This window comes from Mus musculus, chromosome 19 (assembly GCF_000001635.26).
Source record: "Mus musculus strain C57BL/6J chromosome 19, GRCm38.p6 C57BL/6J".
In the NCBI taxonomy this organism is placed as follows: Eukaryota; Metazoa; Chordata; class Mammalia; order Rodentia; family Muridae; genus Mus; species Mus musculus.
This window is the reverse complement of record NC_000085.6, coordinates 53,282,010-53,304,121: the sequence shown is the minus strand read 5'-3', so window position 1 is coordinate 53,304,121 and position 22,112 is coordinate 53,282,010.

The window sequence follows — 22,112 nt, the reverse complement described above, 5'->3', positions numbered from 1 at the left end:
CATCATCCCTGTGACCTTGCAGAAGTCATTTCACCTTTCAGCGTCTTCATCTACAAAACAGGAAGAGCCCCGTTTGCCTTTTAAAAAACGAAGAAGGAAGTGTGGAGACCGACACCTTAGCGCACAAGCCGGGGTAGGAAAAGGTTGAGAGTCCTGGATGGCTTTTAGAAAAACACATAAACCAAACTGGTGGAAACAAGAGTTAGAGGCCAGGGTTCGAGCCCACTCTTCCAGGGCCCCCTGTGTGGTTGTGGATAGTGTTGCCCCCTGGAGTCTCTCTGTCCTCACCTGAGGTACAGGGAGGGTTTCCTTAGACAACTTGACACACGCCACTCCCCACATTCCCTATGTTGGTTAATTGCAGCCTGGACTGTCCCTGTCCGCCAGGCTTTGGACCAGCGTGAGAACAACAGCAGGGCCACACAGAGTTGGCAAAGTTCTGGACAGAAGCATAGAGGCTGGCATCTCAGCCCCAGTCCGCCTTATCTCTGGAAAAGCCTGTTCCTCATTTGTTTCTGTTTCGTTCTCTTCAGGGAACTGAACCTAGAGTGTCACGCATGCTAAGGAAATGCTCTTTGCCATAGACCTGCACTCTCAACTCTCATTTACTCTATGATTTCGAGAGAGACTCTCGGTGAGCTACCCAGCCTGGCCTCAGACTCACTTTGCACCCCAGGCTTGGAGCTGTGAATCTCTTGTCAGAGCATCAGGAAGAGCTGAGTTATAGGCCCTGCCCACTTAGTCGCTTTTTGAAGGACAATGGGTGGGAAGAGAAGTCTTCAAGATGCGGAAGTTCAAGACTGGGGTCTATGGAAAATTGGCCTTTTACACTGGAACCTGCTGTGGAGAGTTCCCAACAAACTGTTTACATGGTGTGTGTGTGTGTGTGTGTGTGTGTGTGTGTGTGTGTGTATGTGGTCTTAGTCTATAATATAGACTGGCCTGGTCTGGGCTCAAATTTGTTATAATCCTTCTGCCTCAGCTTCCCAAGTGCTGTGATTGCAGGCATAAGCCACATCCTCCCCTGTAAGAAGCCATGGGGGGGTGGGGGGGCTGGTGAGATGGCTCAGCAGGTAAGAGCACCCGACTGCTCTTCCAAAGGTCCTGAGTTCAAATCCCAGCAACCACATGGTGGCTCACAACCATCCCTAACGAGATCTGACGCCCTCTTCTGGTGTGTCTGAAGACAGCTACAGTGTATTTAGATATAATAAATACATACATACATACATACATACATACATACATACATACATAAGAAGCCATAGCGGCCTTCTCCTCACCCTCTTTCCTCTTCTTCCCCATCCTCTCTCTTTTCCCTTCCTCTTCCTTTTCTCCCTCTCTCTCCTTATCTCCTGGTTTCTTTTTCCTAAGGCCCCAACGTTGTGCAAGCCTCTGCTTCCTGACTCAGAGCACCATGCTCATGGGTAACAAAGCTAACGAGCTCTGAAGTCAGACTGTTTACCTAGGATAACAGATTCATCAGCAGGCACTCTGCACACACATTAATTCATGCCACCAGAAGACACTTCGAGTCTTCCCTGTGCCAGACCCATTTTAGGAAACGGGGACACAACATCAAGCAATCAGACAAGACCTCTTGCCCCTACAGGACTCGCCTCTTAGCCTCGCACACAGACTACACACATGACACACAGAGGCGTGTAAAGACAGGTCTCTTGTTTCCTGTGTCCCTCCGACAGCTGAAATGAAAACTCCAAGTTGGATCTAGAGTTGGATTTACATGAGTGGCTGCTGTGTTCTCACAGATATTGTAGGAATAGTCATGAAAGAGAATGAGGAAGGGTTTCTCCATGTTTCCCTTTCAGGTCTTCTTACCTTAACTGACCATTTGCATGCCTCCATGGTAGCCAGGCATAGTTCATTATGTCTCACACCTGCCTCAGCATTGCAAAGACATAATGCATGATATGTCTGAAAAGCTAAACATATATATATATTTTTTTTTCCCTGTGCTGGTGACTGAACTCGGGGTCTCACGCGCTCTGAACAAATGCCCCAGCACTGAGCTACACCCTTGGCCTCGGAACAGTTAAATTGAAAAGTCATGCACAAAGGCCCAAGCATCTCACAGGTATGTGTGCCTTGCCAAGGAGTCACGTCAAAACAACGGTCAGAAATTATAACCTACCTGCAAGAGTCAGAAGCATAATCAGAGTATATTTCCGTATAAGTACACTCTAAAAACACCCTTCCCAGACATGACAATAACATACATTATTCCAGCATACAGAGGCAGGAATCTGCTCCAGACTTGTGACATCTATTTGTGTCATTGTTACAGACGAACTGGGTAGAAAGTTCCAAAGGGAGAGGCTAGGATTGACAGTCTTCTCTGTTTCTGGGACCTCTCTTCATCATCCTGCAAGACTAAGATGTTTAAACAGTCCATCTTACACTAAAATAACATTGAATTGATGTACAAAAAACGTCTTCTTGTACTGTGAGTTTTTAACCTTACATCCCTTGTATATGATACACCTTTGAGTGCAGAATAAATGTAAGTGTGGTCTTAAAATTGTTTTGTTTTTGAAATAGATTTTTCACTACGTAGCCCAGACTGGCATCCAATTCGTAATCCTTCTCTCTTCCCAGTACTGAGATTATAGGACTACACCGCCACTCTGAATCCATATTGTTTTAAAGATGTGTGGTTCAGGGTGCTGGCAGTGCCGTTGTCAGCATCCATGAAGCCTGGGGCTCGAGAAGGAGATGTCTGTGCTTGTAAAAGCTGAGATTCATGGAGTGCTTAAACTATTCCAGGTCCTGTTCTCCATTCACAATGTGTCTCACTCTTAAAATCACTCCATGAGTTATAAACATTGCCTCGCTAGAGATGGAGAAACAGATATTGAAGAAAGATACATTTCTTTTTTTTTTCCCATTTTTTATTAGGTATTTAGCTCCTTTACATTTCCAATGCTATACCAAAAGTCCCCCATACCCACCCACCCCCACTCCCCTACCCACCCACTCCCCCTTTTTGGCCCTGGCGTTCCCCTGTACTGGGGCATATAAGTTTGCGTGTCCAATGGGCCTCTCTTTTCAGTGATGGCCGACTAGGCCATCTTTTGATACATATGCAGCTAGAGTCAAGAGCTCCGGAGTACTGGTTAGTTCATAATGTTGTTCCACCTATAGGGTTGCAGATCCCTTTAGCTCCTTGGGTACTTTCTCTAGCTCCTCCATTAGGAGCCCTTCTTTTTCTTAAAAAAACAAAACAAATGTGTTTGTATACATTTACTGTGTGTGTGTGTGTGTGTGTGTGTGTGTGTGTGTATGCAGGCGCACGTGCAAGAGCATGTTATGCACTTGGGGGTCAGAGGACAACCTTGGCTGTCAGTCTTTGCCTTTCACGTTGACTGAGTGAGAGAAGGACTTTTGTTGCTGCCCCGTATGCCAAGTTAGCAGACCCCAAAGCTTCTTGGGACCCTGTCCCCACTTTCCTTCTTACTAGAAGTGCTAGGATTACAGCTGAGTGTCCCTTCACCTGGCTTTCCATGAGTTCTGGGTATCTGAACTCAGGTCCTTTCGCTTGGATGGTGAGTTCTTTATCCACTGAAGCATCTTTATGTCCCCAAAACCATTTCTTGACCCTGATACATCAACTGTGATTACATCTATAAAATGCTTAGCACAGGGTTCTCCGGAGATGAGGCATTTAGTAAATGCTTGAATAATAAGACTCTTTGCCCAACTTTCCTGGAAGCCCCTTACAAAGGAGGCAGAGGCTGCTGTTCCCTATGAGTGTGGCCACAGCCTAGAGCCTCAGAGAGAGTCAGTCTGCTGAACACAAGACACAGGTTTAGGGCCTACCTTTAGGGCTTTGAGGAGAAAACAAAATGATGGGGTCACGTCTGTTAAAACAGGGCTTCTCACAGAAAAAAAGCAAAGGGCCTAACTGTGTGCGGTATGAGCTTGTCGGGAACTGGTTATGACTTAACTAGGTCACTGTGCCTCTCAGGGTCAGGCCAGATGAGCAGCTCCATTCACAGGTCTGTGAGCAACTCACCTGTGGCAATTCTGGCCTTGACTCCACAGACACCCCTGGAGAATCAAGCTGCGTTCCCTACCTATTCTCAGGCTTCTGAAATGGAACAGCAGGGCTCGCACAGGGTGGGGTTCTCTGAGAGTTGTGGGTTTCCTGCCTTCTCTTCAGATAGATATGAACATCTGTTTTGCTAAGAGTGTACTACACACCGTGTTCAGATTACATTTTCTCTTCAGAGAATGGAGGATTAAACTTCCACACTCATCCCAACATTTGCCCTAATTTATTTAACTGTCTATGACCCGAGGCCCACCAATACTGACCATTATCAAATGCTCGGGATACGAATGGGATTGAGATATGAAAGGGCTATATGAAAGTGTCATTCAAACGCTAAGGCCCCTCCCCCATCGCCCTGGCACCCTGGACGCACCTGTTCCTTTTCTGTTAGTAATCCTCGCCTAATCCTTTTTCAAATTTCACCTGCCATTGAGAGCCCACTGCCGTTGTCATTTTTTGAAGGACAAACCTGTTTTTCTAGTGATAATTGCATTGGCCATCTGTCTCCATGAACCCCCCCACCCCCACCCCAACCCTCCTCCAAATCCCCAAAGGGCTGAGGTAATAGTGCAATAAAAGACCATATTTTGTCTGACTGCAACAGGCAGCATTTTGCTTGTGTTTGTTCAACACGAGGACGAACCTTAGGACAAACCGGGAACCAATGGGACTGTCCTCGTCGGGTTTCCAGTCCCCTGCCCCCCACCCCTACGCCGGGACAGAGTTCAGAGCTGGAGAAAGAGCTGCCTCCCACCTCTGATGGAGAGAGTCATTGGTCAGGATGCTTTCCATTGGAATGGTTATGTCACTGCTGCTTAGCAAGGAGGCATGGGTCGCAAACACCCTTCCTGAGGATATTCTGAGAGCCGTGTCCATCAGGACTTGAGACAAAGCCAGCCTGGTGGTTATACACTCTCTTTGGAGCTGCACTGGAAAGCTCTGAGATACGCTGGCTCTAAGGAGACCCTTCCTTGATTGACAATATCCAGAGGTTTGTTTCTGATTCAACTTTGATAAGAGAAACCAAATAGGAATTTAGCGTGTATCTCTCTACAAGGTCGAACCTCTAGAAGATGAAGTGGGGGTTGCAGATAATTAATTTGGGGCACATCTTCAGCCACTGATTAGAGGTTTGGCATGGGTGACAGAAGCCTGAGCAGCTGGTCACACTGGAGTTTTCCAGGCAACCATTGTGAGTGGAAAGCTCTCTTCTCCCTCTGAGCTATCAAGATGTAATATCATTTTATGGGGTTAATTTTACTGTGATTACAGACTTACCCAGAAAGAGTCCTCAAACTATTTAGACCTTGTTTTGCCTCTGGAAAGACTGACTCAAAATATTTCCTGGAGACATTCTCTTATCAAGAGACTTCTTCTAGAACTTAGAGGCGTCAGCGAGTTGGCCTCAACACTAGAAGTAATGACATCCCAGTGTGTCAGTGCTTTAGTTAAAATGTAAACAAAAACATTTACAAAAACAGAGAGGGAAAACCTATTGCAGGAATGTAAGATAGACATCCTTTTATCTGCTCTTTCAACCTCGCACATCACGTATACCACAGGCATAAGACATCTTAGAAAGGACAGGAAAACTGCAGCCTGGTCAGAGAGCTCAGGACAAAACACTGGACTGATGTAAAGAAGCTAGCATGCCAGACACACCAGGAATTATAGACCAAAGAAGGCCAAATGAGCTGAACAGGCATGGCCTACCAAGACAGAAAGCCCTGAGGTAACAACCACTTTCCTGCAGCCAATTCCGCAGGAAGCCCGTGGTTCCACCCATTCTCCATACAAACTTGCTAACTTCTAGCAACACCTATGCTAGAACCATGTCAGAGAAGAGAGAATTTGGAGCCCAGGCCCATCAAGTTTTGGAGGGGGAGATGGCTTAGTGGGTAAAACACTCGCTGCTCAAGTGTAGGGACCTAAGTTGTTCAAATCCCCAGAGCCCATCTAAAGCTAGACAGAGAGACGAGACAAGAGGTGGAGGCCTGAGGAATACCAGGGATCTTTAGAGGCAGTTAAGCTAGTGTACACAGTGAAAAACAAGACAAGAGACCCTGTCTAGAAATAAGGTAAAGGACAGGAACCAATAGCTGAAGTAGTCACGCGAGCTTCACATGCCTTCCTGCGTTAGTCACGAGCACAAATACGCACATGTGCGCACATGCGTACACACACAAACAGGGAGAATTAGAGAAGATGTTGGTCAAATCATCAAAATTTCAGTTAGAAAGGAGGCATTCAAGAGCTCTGTGGTACAATACAGTAATTATAGTTCATAACAATGTGGTGTATACTTGGGAATCTCTAAGAGTAGAGTCCGTGTCCTTGCCGCAGAAGAAAAGTTTGTCAGTGACGCGTACATTATTTCACTTCATCATTTAGCAGAATATACATGTCCACGTATCGTCGTACACACAACTTTTATATGTCAGTTTTAAAAGCAGATGTCAATCCCCAGACAAAAGGAAAGAGCTACAAAAAATGGTGTCTCATTGATGGAAACGCACGAAAAAAAAGTCTCCGTAAAGAACTAGGAATCAGCCGGGCGTGGTGGCGCACGACTTTAATCCCAGCACTCGGAGCCACTCAGAGGCAGGCAGATTTCTGAGTTCGAGGCCAGCCTGGTCTACAAAGTGAGTTCCAGGACAGCCAGGGCTATACAGAGGAACCCTGTCTCGAAAAGCAAAAAAAAAAAAAAAAAAAAAAAAAAAGAACTAGGAATCACAAAGAGCCAAATGGAAGATTTTGAAATGAAAGCAACAATAACCAATATAGAGAGAGTTCTGTGGATGGACCGACATGCAGAATGGGGAGGGCTGGAGGGATCAGAGAGAGGCCCAGTGAGCCAAGGATAGAAACAGTAGAATTTACCTAAACGGAACAATGGGAGAAAATGTCTGGAAAACCGTTATCAGAGCTTCACAAACATAGGGACAGAGGAGGGGCGGGGCTTCAAATCTACCGGAAGACTCAATGACAAGAGCTAGGGAGTGGGCTGGACGAGCTCCTGCTCGCTGTGCAAACATTAAGATCAAGACCGGCTTAAAACCCCAGCGTGGTATCCGGGAATCAGAAACAGAAGGCTCTCTGGGCTTGCTGGCAAGCAAGTTCCAGGTTCCTTGAGAGGCCTCATCTCAAAAACTAAGGCGGATGGGGCTGGAAAGATGGCTCAGTGGTTAAGAACACTTCCTGCAGAGGTCCTAGTCCTCACATCAGGTGGCTCCCAAGTGCCTCTAACTCCAGCGCCAGAGGAACCGGTGGGTCCCTGCTCTGATATGCGCATACTCTCACACAGACACAATTCACAGAACAAAATAAATCCAGAGAAGAGGCAAACGGGAGACAGCGTCATCTGAATGGCCTACACTCTACGCTACTTTGGATGTAGTGTCCCCCACAGGCTCAAGTGTTTAAATACTTGGTCCCCAGCTGTGTGCTGTCTTAGGAAGTGGTGCAACTTTTGGGAGATGAGGCCTGGTTGGAAGTACATCTCTTTGGGTCAGGCCCTGTGGTTTATAGACTGGACTAACCTCATCTTCTGCTTTCCGGACAGCTGAGATGTGAGCAAGCGTCTGCCACAAGCTCCCACCATGACAGCCGTGCCTCTGCTATTCCTTCGATGCCATCGCTGAGGTCTGTCATTCAAATCGTCTGCCCAAATAGATCTTTCCTCTTGTAAGTTGCTTTTAAAAAAAAAATCTGATAATGGAGCCGGTAATAAGAAAAATAAGGAATGTAAAAACCCCACAGGCTCCATGCAGAGATCTTCGTCAACATCTCCACAATTAAATTCTAAAGAAGTAAACACAAAGGAAAACTACCCAGATGGCCGCCAAAGACCACCTATGCCGTGCTTCACCTATGCGGGTGGGGAATAAACCTAGGGACAACCGACTTGTCATCTGAACCGGCTGGAGGGCAGACAGAAAGGACACAATCTTGTCAAGTGCTGAAAAGTTGCCTGAGTCTCGAACCCTCAGTGAAAACATCGGTCTGGATAAAGGGAGAATATCGAAACAATCTTAAATTTGAAAAAAAGAAAAAAGAAAAAAACCTTCAAAGACTCTGTCACCAGCAGCCACACCCAAGACTGGCTTTTAAAGTTTCCTAAATGTGAAAAGAGGGAAGGAAAAAAAAAAAAAAAAACACCTTAAAGGAGACTTGACGCTCCAGAGAGGAGGGACACAGGCAGAGAAAATGATGTAGATCAATACGCAAGGGTCTTGCTCTCTAGAACTTTCCAAATTATGTTTCATGTTGAAAGTAAATATTAGTGGGTAACCTGGGCAACCTGGCACGGCTTTAAATAGAGAAGGAAATGGCTAAGATAATTATGAATGAAAGAGAGAGACAGAGAGAGAGACAGATAGAGACAGAAAGAGAGACAGAGAGAGAGAGAGAGAATATGTGGGCACTGATCTATAAACTGATAGCATTATATCACTAGACAGTTAATGTGTATATAATAATCCTATATACTTCTTAAGAATCTGTACAGATGCCGGGCAGTGGTGGCACATGCCTTCAATCCCAGCACTTGGGAGGCAGAGGCAGGTGGATTTCTGAGTTCAAGGCCAGCCTGGTCTACAGAGTGAGTTCCAGGACAGCCAGGGCTACACAGAGAAACCCTGTCTCAAAAAACAAACAAACAAACAAGAATCTGTACAGACATACCCTCAAAATACCGAGAGGGGCTGTTGAGACAGAGGGCGTACCGGCCACCAGGCCTGAGGAGCTGAGTGAGAGGCCCTAGCACCCCTGTGGTGGAAGAGCTGAGTCCAGCAGGCCTCCTTCTGACCTACAAGTCATGCCATGACACATGCTCCCAGTGAGTCTGACAATATCTGGAATATGAACAGTATGGAGAGACTAAACTAGGTTTCTAAGAAGGACAGGGCAAAGCAATCTCTGGGGAAGTAGGAAAAGGGAAAACAGAAGCAAAATGTAAAACATCAGAGTTAATCGTTATGTACCAGTGTTTGGTCTAATTTTCCATCGCTTAACAGAGGCTGGCAAAGTAGATTAAAAACGTACCTGGCCTTTTGACTGTGTTACAGCTACCATCCAGGCAGCTGCCACCTTCTAATACATGCAATAAGTTATCAAAGAGTAACCACACCTCTGTCTACAAGAAATGCACTTTGCATAAGTGGTGGATAATAATATTTTAAAGGACATATATGTGAACATTAACAAAAAAAAGTAGATATGGCTACTATCAGGCAAAGTAGACTTTAGAGGAGAAAAAAAAAAATCCAAAGGCCAAACAATAAGAAAGAAGCTACCACCAAGGAAAGAGTAGAATAACCCAATGATAAGGGCCAATAGGTGAAGATGCAGTGGTTCCAAATGAATGTTTCTCAGCAGCAGACCTGAAAACTGTGTGAAGCCAGCTGGGAAGAGAAACACAGAAACCCTCACTGTAGTTGGGAGACTGTGGTTTTTGATGATCCTGTCTCAGTAACTCACTGAACAACTAGACTGGTGAATCTCCAGATGAACTGCAAATTATCACCAACCAACATGATCTATGTGCTTTCAAGGGGCCACAGAGCATTTCAATATAGATTGTGCTCTGGGACTCAGTGATAGAAAATATAGAGATTCTAGAGTTTGTTCTCCAGCAATCATGGACTCTAGCTAGAAGTCATTAGCAGAAACACAGTTTAAGCCTTCTAATACTTACCAGCTAAATAACACACACCTGAGTAATCCAGAACTGAAGAGGAAAGCTACGAAGAAAACTAAGAAGGTGTTGAGCTGAACTAAATTAAAATATAATATGTCAAAAAAAGGCTGAAGCAGCAGCAAATGGAGCGGATAGCTCACATGAACAAATCAGAAAAATCTTACGTCTGTAATTTAAGCTTACAAGTTTTCTTCTTTAAGAAGAAAGGAGAAATGAAGCCAGAAACCAGCAAAACATAAAACAAACAAACAAAAAAAATAGAGAGAAAAAAAATTAACGAAACAGAGCTGTTTCTCTGAAATGGTCAATAAAATTGACAAATCTCTAGCAAGGTTGACAAATGAAAAAGGCAGGAGACCCACATATTATCAACATCAGGAATGAAACAGAGACTATTACTCAGGCCCTGAAGACATCCACAAGATAAAGGGACCGTGTGACATTTATAGAGGAACCACAAGCCACTCAATATGAAATAATTCAAATATCCCATCAACGATTAAGCAAATTGAATTGTGAACTGAATTAATTAAAGCATGCCTAAGAAATAAAGTCTCGCTATACAATTTTACAAAAACTTATAAAGAAGACCAGGGCTGGTGAGATGGATGCCCAGGTAAGAGTGCTGGCTGCCCTCCCAGAGGACTAACATTTGAGTCCCCACACCGCGACACACAGAGGCTCGCAACCATCTGTAACTCCAGTACCAGGGGATCTGAAAAGCCACTTCTGGCCTCTGATGACACCAGATATGAGTGTAGTACATAGAAAGGCATGTAAGCAAAATACCTATATATGTAAAATTATATATATATATATATGCACATATATATGTAAAATTATATATATATATATATATATATATATACATACACATATGTATTAAAGATGAAGAAGAATTATCACCACTTCTAAACCATCTCAGAAACAAGTCTTCTCAATTTGTTTACGACGGTGGTACTGACACCCAAACTAAATTCAACACATAAAAAGCAATCTGCACACCAACACCCATCATGTGCCTGCCTGCGAGAGCCCTTTATGAAGTGTTAGTGTGTAAAATTCGGCATGGCAAAGTGAGTCATACCGCCCAACCGAGCGGTTCATCCAGAGATGCAGTGTTGATTCAATGGTTGAAAACTCGTGATACAAAAACGCTAGTAAGCGAAGGGAAAGACCACGTGATCCTGTCCACACATTCAGAAATACATTGGGCAGATGTGGTACCCACGCATGATGAGAACAAAACAAAGCTCTCGGGAGAACAAGAACCTCCTCAACTTGATAAACTGCATCTCCCAGAATCCACACCTAACGACATCACCATCACGCTAAGGCTTTTATCCTAAATTTGAGGCCAGGTTGAGACATTCTCGCTAGTGCAGTAAGGCAAGGAGGGGAGACAATGGGGATTTGTCTAGAGAAAACAAGATAAAATGAAGCCAATCTCTACACAGCGTGGTTGTTTATATAGACAATCCCAAGGAACCTTCCAGAAAGGGAAAAGAAGGCAACAATAACAAAACCCAGAGTGAACAAGAGAGCCCAGTAGTGACGCACGATGTGAAATGAAGGTACAAGACCAGGATTATAGTCTCACACCCCAGCAATGCACACAGGAGCACCGGAAGGAAACTGCAACAATTCTCCCACATCAATTCTCCCACAGCCATGTGTATTTTCTAGCAATGGGCCTAGCAAGATTTTTAAATATAACAATAAATATTTTGTTTTCTGAGATGGATATGGGAAAGTGTTCTAGCTAGCTTTCCGACTAAAAGCAACCTGGGAGGGGAGGGGTTTTACTTCACTTCACAGGTTCCTGGGCAGTGGGGGAGGGCTGCTTACTGGTTTTCTCTTGCTTGGGTTTCCATTCGGTCAGCTTTCATACACAACCCAGGACCTCCTGCTCAGGGGTGACTCGCTTACCCATTAGCAACCAAGAAAATGCCCCACGGACATGCGTGGAGGTCAGTCAGTTGGAAGCAGTCCTGTAGTTGTGGTTCCTACTTCTCCAAGATCAGCCACCACAAAAGACAAATGAATTAGGGCAGCTACAGTTTTGCTTCATGTTATTTGTTTGTCTATCTATCTATCTATCTATCTATCTATCTATCTATCTATCTATCTATCTATCTATCTAGTACGTGTGTGTGCCGTATTTGTGTGTTACACCACAGCTTCCCTGAGTTACAGTTAGGTTGTACTCTAATAATCTACATTGTAAATTGACACCCTGGTAAGTTAAAAATGTGTTTCTATATCTAATATACCTAGCATCAACAGCTTACCATACTGCCTGGAACTTACTGGGGGGTGAGCTGCAGCTCTTGCCACAGCCTGGCATGGTGAGTGTCTTACCGCTCATTGCTAGCCTGGGAAAAGATAAGGAAATGAAGGACAGATTCTTTCGAGTGTGTATCACTTTTACACAGTGATAGAGTTTAGAGCTATAAATGGGATCCTTGCTACAAACTGTCTAGATGCATGAATACACTGTGTACTGGCCCCGTAGCACCAACTCTGGTTCCCACACACAGCTCTCTGGAGCAATACAGTTTGGTTTTTTCATCTCTCCTCCTCCCTTCTCTTTCCTACCCCACCCTCCTCCTCTTCCTCCTTCTCTTCTCATCAAAAAAAAAAAAAAAAAAAAAAGAAAGAAAAAAGAAAAAAGCGGTAGCCAAGAGCCAAGGTCTGCCCAGTAGCATAATGTAGAACATGTCTGCTCCATCACCCAAGGAGATATGATCCCAGAAAAGAGGACTCGGCAACTTGTGGCAATTTGCCATATTCTCAAAGAAGCCCCCAGAAAGCTCAGGGGCTTTGCTGGGGCTTGGACCACTGAGAGACTGCGGGCCAGATTCTGAAACATTGGGAGCTTGGAGCCCTCTCCCTCCAGGTCTCAGAGTTCTGTGGCTTCCAACTGGATTTGCTATTAGTCCTCAAAAACAAAACAAACAGAAAACCACCACCACTGCTGCCACCTCCATAGCAACAACAACAACAACAACCATTTTAAAAACTGTCAAAGCATCATGAAATGAAAAAAAAAAAAATGAAAATTACCCAAACCTGATGTGGTGGCACACACCTGGATCCTAGTACCAACACACAAAATATTATCCAAGTCCCAATCAGTAAGGGTAGCATTTTTGCTTGACAGAATACAAAAACTCACCTCTTTCCCCACCTAAGGTCCTTAGTTTGTACTTTGCTCACTTTCAGGATAAAGTTAAAATATGTCCAAACAAAACCCCAAACCTCTGCCTCAGTGGGAGATGATGTGCCTAGTCCTGCAGAGACTTGATGGACCAGGGTTGGGGGGTGCTCAGGGGGTGCCTCTACCCTCTCAGAGGAGAAGGGGCTGGGCTGTGTGAGTGGGGTGACCAGGAGGAGGGGCAGCAATCTGGATGTAAAGTTAAATAAACACATGGGGAACAAGCAGGGGGAACCTTGCTTCTCTTCCAGAGGAATCGAGCTCAGTTCCCAGCACTCACAGTTGGGTGACTCAACCTCCTGGACTCCAGATACAGGGTTTCGAATTTGTCCTTTCTGGCCTCAGCAGGCACCTACACAGGCCTGGCATACACAGAGAGAGACATGCATATATAGAAATAAAAATAAAGTCTTTTAAAAAATCACTATTGTGGGGCGTGGTGGCGCACTCCTTTAATCCCAGCACCTGGGAGGCAGAGGCAGGCGAATTTCTGAGTTCAAGGCCAGCCTGGTCTACAGAGTGAGTTCCAGGACAACCAGGGCTACACAGAGAAGCCCTGCCTGGAAAAAAAAAACCACTATTGTCATAATAAGAAAGCAGTGTATTAGACCCTGCATTACAGATCCACTACTAGTCTTCTGCCTAAAAGAAAGCTTTCCTTGGCCCATAGTATGTGTACGTGCAGGAGGACTTTTTTATGAAAATGTACCATACTGTAAAGACTTGTCCATCCCCCCCCACACACACACTCAGTAACCAATCCTGAACATCCTCCACATCAGTAAGTATTCCATACAATTGTATCCATACAATACTCTAACAACACAATATCCCATTGTATTGTTGCAACAACATTCGCTCAGCCCACCTCCCAAGGATAGATATCTAAATTGTTTCCATATAACTTTTTTTTTTTTGCTGTAAACAATGCCATAGTAAACTTGACTGTAAACAATGTCACAGTAAAAAATCTGCTGTAAACAATGTCACAGTAAAGATTCTGCAGTGATGCTCAATTGTCCTTGGTTTATTTGTTCCCACCAGCTGTGGAGGAACTTGTCCATTTCCCACCATACCTCCCCCCACCCCCCACCCCAGTACACACACTGACTCTATGGTGTGGTATTGTTCTAATCTTCAAGGTCTGACGGTATATTCTGATGACTGAGGAGATGGCTTTTGCCATGGAAACTGGCACTTTGGATGTGATGTCACATCTGAGGAAAGTGATGGAGATGGTGTGCTTCGCACCCCTTTTTCAGACATGGTCTCACATAGCCCAGGTTGGTCTCAGACTCACTATGTAGCTGAGGATGACTGAACTTTTGATAGTCTTGTTTCCACCTTGATAGTGCTGAAATCACAGGTTTGTGCCAGGCACCATGGCTCAGTGCTGAGGATACAACCTGGTGTGTACTAGGCAAGCATTCTACAACTGAACTACATCCCCAACTCCAATGTGGCCCCTTTCATGAACCATTCCTGCAACATCTGCTGCTTGCACTTGGTGACTAGGTGTCCCCTAACTACTGGCAGACTAGTTTTTAGGAGCACTGAGCTGGGAGAAGGAGTGTTTCCTAAATACAGCTTAGTCCATGTTTGAGTGATGCCAACCTATGGGACAGACATAGACTTTGGACTTCTAGGATGTGGCCAGCAGCACCTACAGAATATCTCTGATTTAAAATTCTCCTCAAGGGGCCCCATGGCTTCCTCCCTCCATCTGGTGGGGTGTTCTCAAGGTTGCACAGCAGGTGAGCATTTGGCCTATATTTCTAGCTGGGCAACGTGTCTAAGAACCACATCTGGAGATGAAGACGTTTGTTCTAAAACTGGGAAAATGAGAGTCTTCAGTCTCAACTCTGCAGTGGGGATAGCCGAGGACGTGAAGAACAACCTCTTCCCTCTTTGCCTTCTCTTGCCTGGCACAGAAGGAAGAGTTGCCCTGTTCTGTATCACTTCTAAAGAAACAGGAGTAGCCAGATAGAGAATGTCTGATGAGACTAAAAAACTGACATTTCTAGGATATGTTTTCTTGTGTTTAACATTGTTATTGATAGTAGCCCTCCTATGAGTCAAACATTGACCACTGTGGTCCAGGCACAAGTGAATGGGGATCACCTCAATTAATCTAATAAGCAAGGGGTCTCTAAGGTGATTGAAGCAGCAGGAGCAGCAGCAGCAGCAGCAGCAGCAGCAGCAGCATCTTCATTTTGCTGAGCTACCGTAAACCAAGACACAGGGCTTAGGAGACCACCCAAGTCCACAGTAAGATGCTGAGGGCCTGAGGATCTCAACCGCTGGATTTGATCCAGGAGTTCATGTCTTCAGCACTGTGCAAAACACCTGTGTAATAACCATAGTCATTTCATCACACAGGTCACTAAGCAGGGACCAGCTAGTGTTTGCCATGCTGGGAACTTACCTAGTGCTCTCTGCCCTGGCTGAGGTGGCATTTACTATCCTAGGCTAGACAGGAGCAAAGGAGTGTCCTGGTAGCTTTGGTGGGTTTTCTGGAGCCAAGACAGCCCATACACTTCTCCAGCGGCTACAAAGCCCTGGTCAGCCCTGGTCGCAGGACTCAGAAGACAGCATGTGAGTGCACATAGTCCTCAGGATCCCTGACAAGTGATGCCCCCCCTCCCCCCCCCCCCCCGCTCCCCGCTGCCTATCTTCTAATGAAGCATTTTGTCAGGCCAAGTGGCTTTTTGTCCTTTACATGGAAGGCCCCCTTCATACAGAAGAAAGCAATTTCCTCCCTGTCAAAGTTGCCAATATCTTTTCCTTGTTGCTTCCTGGAGCTCGGGCCCTGGAAACAGCATCTACAGTGTGGTTTGTTACAGCGTCCACAGCCCTCCACCCACACCAGCCCTGCCGAGGCCTCCTGCCTTACCTTCAGGTACGGAGTTCTTGGAGTTTCAAAGGCAGCAGGCTTGCTTTCTTCCAAAAAGGAGAAGCTTTGCCCGGATTTGGGAAGTCCGTTCAAATCTGGGCTGAAGGCCCACGGAACCTCATCTCTTTGAGAGCAGCTGTGGTCTCAGGCCCCTTTTAAAGCTAATAAGCTAATTCTTTTTGTTCATAATCATTTGTAACTATATAAACATAAAATAGTATAAAAGTGCAATTCTTGTGTGTTCTATCACACTCTCAAACACACACACACACATCTTTCCAGATTTTTCTTCATATGTTTGTATTCATTTATGCAAACACAGACATATGGATTTTTGAAGATGTACATTTTACACACAGGGAAAATAAAGTAGCCTATATGTATTGTGAATTTTCTCTTCTATAAGATTGAACAGTGTGTTCATCCCCTTCTGTGGAGTGAGTGCATGATGGTCAAGTAGTGCGACTTTCTTCTCCCTATTTCATTTTTTCAGATGGCTATTTTGAATTTGAAACAGGACAGCGAAGGAGAAGAAACAGTGTCCATCTTGCCCACTGATGAAACCCTGGCACTGAGACACAAACACTCTCACTCCTCGACACCTACCACTTAGCTACCTGGTTTCCTGTGAGTACTTCAAAAAATTTTATGTGCACACATGTGCATTTGTCACTATAGTTTGTGGCTTGAATATAATCTCCATCACCTCCTTTCTCCCTTCCTTTATCTTCCTTCTACTCTGGCCAGATCAGCAGGAGGCCAAGCTTTGGGCCAGGAGGACGCACATCCCAGGAACAGTAAAACCAGATGCAAAGAATTGAGTGGGTGGGAGGGGGAGGGGAGGAGAGAGGGAGGGAGGGAGGGCCCGTGTACCCGCTACTTGTTTCCTCAGGAGTTACCTACATCGTATTTTGAGACAGGACCTCTCCTTGGACCTGGGGCTGGCAAGTGAGCCTGGATACCTTCCTGTCTCAGCCACCCAGCCCAAGATGTTGAGATTCTAAGAAAGCTCTAAAACTGGAACCGAGTAGAAAAAGAAGGGGAGGTGAACAAGTCTTTTATTTGCTTGTTGACTGAAGCTGGTTATACTGAAGAAATGGTATCTGGTATAGCGCTAACCCTCACTATCTTTATAATGAAATGAGCTAAATATCTATTGAATGCTTAGGTCAGTGCCTAGGGTAGTAGACATTACATCAGAATCGGCTCTTTTCTTCCTCTTTCTAAAGTTATTAGCATACAAAATGGTGGGTTCTCTGTGACATTTTTATACAGTCAAGTCACTGTCCGCTGCTCACGTGTGTGTCTCTTCTGCCTTCTTGCAAATAGTTCCCTACAATTTTAATGTCACATGTGTGTGGCACATGTATGTGTATGTATGTATGAGTGTATATGTGTGTGAGAGAGTGTACGCATGTGTATGTGAGTGAGCGTATGTGTGTGTGTATGTGTGAATGTATGTGTGTGAGTGTATGTGTATATGTGTGTATGTGTATATATGTGCATGTATGTGTGTGAGTATGTGTATATGTGTGTATGTGTATATATGTGCATGTATGTGTGTGAGTGTATGTGTATATGTGTGTGTATGTATGTGAGTGTATGTGACTGTATGTGTGTGAGTGTATGTGTATGTATGTGGTGGTATTTATGCGTGTATGTGTGTGTGTATATGTGCATGTATGTGTGTATATTTATGTGAGTGTATGTGTATATGTGTGTATGTGTATATATGTGCATGTATGTGTGTGAGTGTATGTATGTATGTATGTATGTATGTGTGTGTGTGTATGCGAGTGTATGTGTGTGTGTGAGTATAGGTGTATAAGATAAGATTCTGCATATCAGAAAAAACAAGGTATTTTATTCCCTACCCCCATTATCATCCCTTGGTCCCTAACTGGGTTTGATTTTCTTTAAAGCTTAGATTGACTTTTGGTTGAGTGGGAAAATAGTGGATGAAAAAGGAGATTTTTGAGGAGTTAAAAGATAGAACTATATTATACAATTCTCCAACTGAAAATATCTGTGTCCCAGGTCTCCCTGCTAGAGAATTTTCTTCTACCCCATACTTATGGCTCTCAGATCAAAATTTACTAGAAGGTATCCCTTGAAAATGACCACTCATGTAGCACCAATCTCAGAAAAGACACATTCTTTTGTCTGTAATGTTTTAAATATTTTTCTATTGGTTTTTCAAAAAAGAAAAAAAAAAAAGAGCCAAAAGTAACTCAAGTCCTCTGGCCCTAGGGACAGTGACATCTTAGGCCACGGATGACCTGGTTCACCAAGCTACCCTGACAGGTTCTGAGTGACAGAGCCCTGGAGCTGGACCGAGAGAGCAGGGTTCAAGTCTCAGCTCCAAACACACTGGCACAGAGCTGTGCTTGGGCAGGTTGCTTACTCCTGGGGCCTTGGTTTCCTCTGTGAAGTGAGACTCATTATAATACCTGTGTGCTCACCTCACCCAGCTGGAATGAGAGAACCAGTTGACACAGTGCTCACAAACAGCCGTGTAATTGGTAAAGCGCTGTACAATTATGGGGCCACTATTATTATTTTTTCATGCCCAGACACCGATTCTGTTATTTTTTCAGAGCATCCCATTCTATTCCAGCTAGAAGCTGGGAATTCAACTTTGGTTAAAGCTAGATGAATCTGACCATGAACTGGGGCTGAGAAAGTGGAGAAACTCTTCTTAGTGGCTCCTCTACCTTCCTCCAAAGGGTCCTGAAGGACCTTTTACTTTGAGGGGATTCATAGACCAGTGCCTGTAAAGGGTTGGGGGATCAGGGGACTACCAGTCGCCTTGTGGTGTGGTTGTGTGTTGCAGGTGCCAAACCAGGCCCTAGAGAGAGCAGATTCCCCGCCAAGTAGAGCCTGTGTTGCTGGCAAGTGTGGTCAGGGTTGGTTCCTGGAATGCGATATAATTTGAGGTTCAGATATGCAAATTAGCACAGGTGAAAGGGCAGGAAAGGTTTGTGTAAAAGTAATGGGTTTGTGAGCTCTAGAGGGGACAGCCACATTGGCAAGACTGTTAGTAACGTACACTTTATCATGTAAGATGAGCCAAAAGCATCTCTGTTCTAATCTAGCCTAGGGATCCCGCAGCCTGCCTCTCCATCCTGGAGCAAGAGGGGTCCCAGGCACTTACAGCAGTTGCCCTGTCAACCCTGACTCTTGTTTTCATAAAAAGCCTTGGGCTGCATCTTCACCTGCTGGGATATGCCTTCCCTGTAAGCAGCCAATCTGCCATGTAGGAGCTCCTCATTGAAGGCAATTTTTCTTTTGGGGTGGGGGCCCACCCTCTCCTCCCCCGCCGCCGCCCCGACAGGAGTCCGAATCATTAGCTACTCGCTTCGGCAGTTTTATCATGGAAATGACATATTGAAATACAAATTGGGACGTGTACAGTATAATTACTAATACTGCATATTCATTTCCTTCCTTTGTCGCCATGAAGGCCTCTTCCCAGCCACATCCCCGTGCTGTGTGCAGTCAGCCCTGTGTCATTTTCTTTAGAGCCCAGGCGGGGCTGGAGGGGAAATGCTGGGGAGGGAGTACCTGCCTTCCTCCTCGACCAGGGCTATTTTTGTGCAATGCCGAGCTGACAAGCTGACGAAGCAGTTTGGTCTTCTGAGGTCTAAGGGCTTCCCAGATCTCCCCAAACAGCTCTGTCACTGAGCCAGACACGGGAAGTCCCAGCTGGAGACCTCTTTCAGAAAATTTAGATGTAAACAAGCAAACATTTCCAGGGATGTGGGGCCAGTGTCCCAGGCTGTACCACACAACCTCAGGCAGGACCCTTCCCGTCTCTTGGGATCTTCTTCAAAAAGGAGGTCACAGAAGTTGGTTCACTTGGCTAGCTGCCACGGTTGTACAGGCACTGTTGTAGGCACTCTGCGCTCTGTGACCTAGCCCAGCTCCTTTGTCTGTCCTTCCCCAGGGGAGCCCTGTATCACAAATACCTGACTATAAGGAGAAGTAGTTAAGGGAGTCGGTTCTGGTTCTAATCATAATCATGCCCCTGCCACTGAGCAGTTCTGTCCCTTTGGGTTAGTTTACCTAATGCATCTATAACTCAACTTCCCTGTCTGTGAAATGGGGCTTCTAGTTGTTTCTCTCCATAGAAGTGTTAAAGGGATTAAAAGCTTTAGTTCAGGGTAAGCATGCGTAACAGATACATTGCTTCTTTGGATAGCAAGAGCGATAAGGGTCTGGTTTCTGAGCTTAGGACCAAAAGGTCTTAGCCACTTCTGTACTGACTATGAGGACAAGCCCAGGCTAGCCTGCTGGATGATAAGAAAGCAGGTGAGGCAGAGCTGAGTCAGTCAGCCTTATTGTCTCAGCTGAGGCCCCAGACAGGTAAGAAAGACGGGCCAAGATCAACAAATCAACCCACAGTTAATCCGAAGATGACCACAAGAGCATGCAAAGCGCTATTCCAGACCAGAGGAAGCCCCGGATCAAAACACGGGCTGGAGAGCTAAGTGCATGTGTAATATTTTAAGGCACTGCGTTTCGAGCTGGCTTGTTACGCAGCAGCAGCAGCTACTTGATATATAGAGGAGGCTAGACTTTTCCCTTCTACCTGCTGCCTGCTCCCCTGACCTACTGACTGTGTCAAATAAAGACATGATAGTAAGTTATCAGAGCCAGAACACAGGCAGGCCCTAGAGTCAGAAGACAGACAGACAGAGTTTGAATCTTAGCTCTAGCACACATTAAATTATTTAATTTTTAACACGTTATTTCTCTTCCATGGGAATAATAGTAATAATAATAATAATATCTCTCATAAAATGTTGAATAAGATGGGCGTGGTGGCACACGCCTTTAATCCCAGCACTCGGGAGGCAGAGGCTGGCGGATTTCTGAGTTCAGGGCCAGCCTGGTCTACAAAGTGAGTTCCAGGACAGCCAGGACTATACAGAGAAACCCTGTCTTGAAAAACCAAAAAAAAAAAAAAAAAGTCCCAGAGTTTTATTTAGCTGCATATGTATCAAAAGATGGCCTAGTCGGTCATCACTGCAAAGAGAGGCCCATTGGACTTGCAAACTTTATATGCCCCAGTACAGGGGAACACCAGGGCCAAAAAGGGGCAGTGGGTGGGTAGGGGATTGGGGGGGTGGGTTTGGGGGACCTTTGGGATAGCATTGAAAATGTAAACGAGGAAAATACCTAATTAAAAAAAATAAAAATAAAAATAAAAAAAAATAGTTCTCTCACTGCAAAAAAAAAAATGTTGAATAAAATAGGTGATGGGGAAAAGTTTGATACCCACAAAGCTTATCTCTTCTCTCTTGCATGATGATTGAGATGCTCTCTCTCTTCCTCTCTCTCTTTCTCTCTCTCTCTACATACACACACACACACACACACACACACACACACACACACACACACACAGAGCTAAGCTGGGTCATCTGACACTGAAGAGGAGACACTCATCACGGCCCGTATTCAGAAGCACAAAGGAAGCATTCTTCTGTTAGCCGATGAAAGCCAAACGGCCGGTTTAGAAATCCCGTGTTCTTGTTTGTATTTACCACATGTTTGCATACGTATTACATCATTACATTTTACTATCGCTTTAAAGGGTCCCTGTGTATCGGCGTTATTCTCCTTGTCCAAACCCCAGGGAAATTGCTGAGTAGGAAAGGCTTGCTCTCTGGGGGCCCCAAAGCCCATGCTGCTCCCCAGTATACCAGTTGTTGCTGTCCTGACAACCCATTAAGATAGTATCCTCTACTGTTCAGTTAATTGAATAGATATCGCTTAAAATGCAATGCTCTCAGCCCCCGGGTAACACAAATTGGCTCTGACCTGCACACAGCACGGAGGTCTAGGGCTTTTTTAGTACCTTTTTCCTGGGGGCTTGGGGACTTGTGGGGAGAACCTCTCCTTGTCTTCGCCACCTGGTCCCAAGGAGCATCATCCATGTCCCGTGTGCCCCAGAATGACAGAAGCCAGCCCGAATACTGGAGTTCTTCCTCTATACACGCTAAGACGGTCCTGCCCTACAGCCATGCCTTGCATGGTGGGGTTCGGCAGCCAAGTCTGTCAAGGACTGTGGTATTTCCTGGTGAAGATCATCAGCCCTTTTCAAGGAAGACCACAAGAGAGACAAGACTACTTCCTGGCATTGCCTAGAGCTCTCAAGGTGGGCTGGAAGGGAGCAGGGGCTGACAGGAGGCACGGGGTATGAAATGTAAAGAAAACAGTAACTATG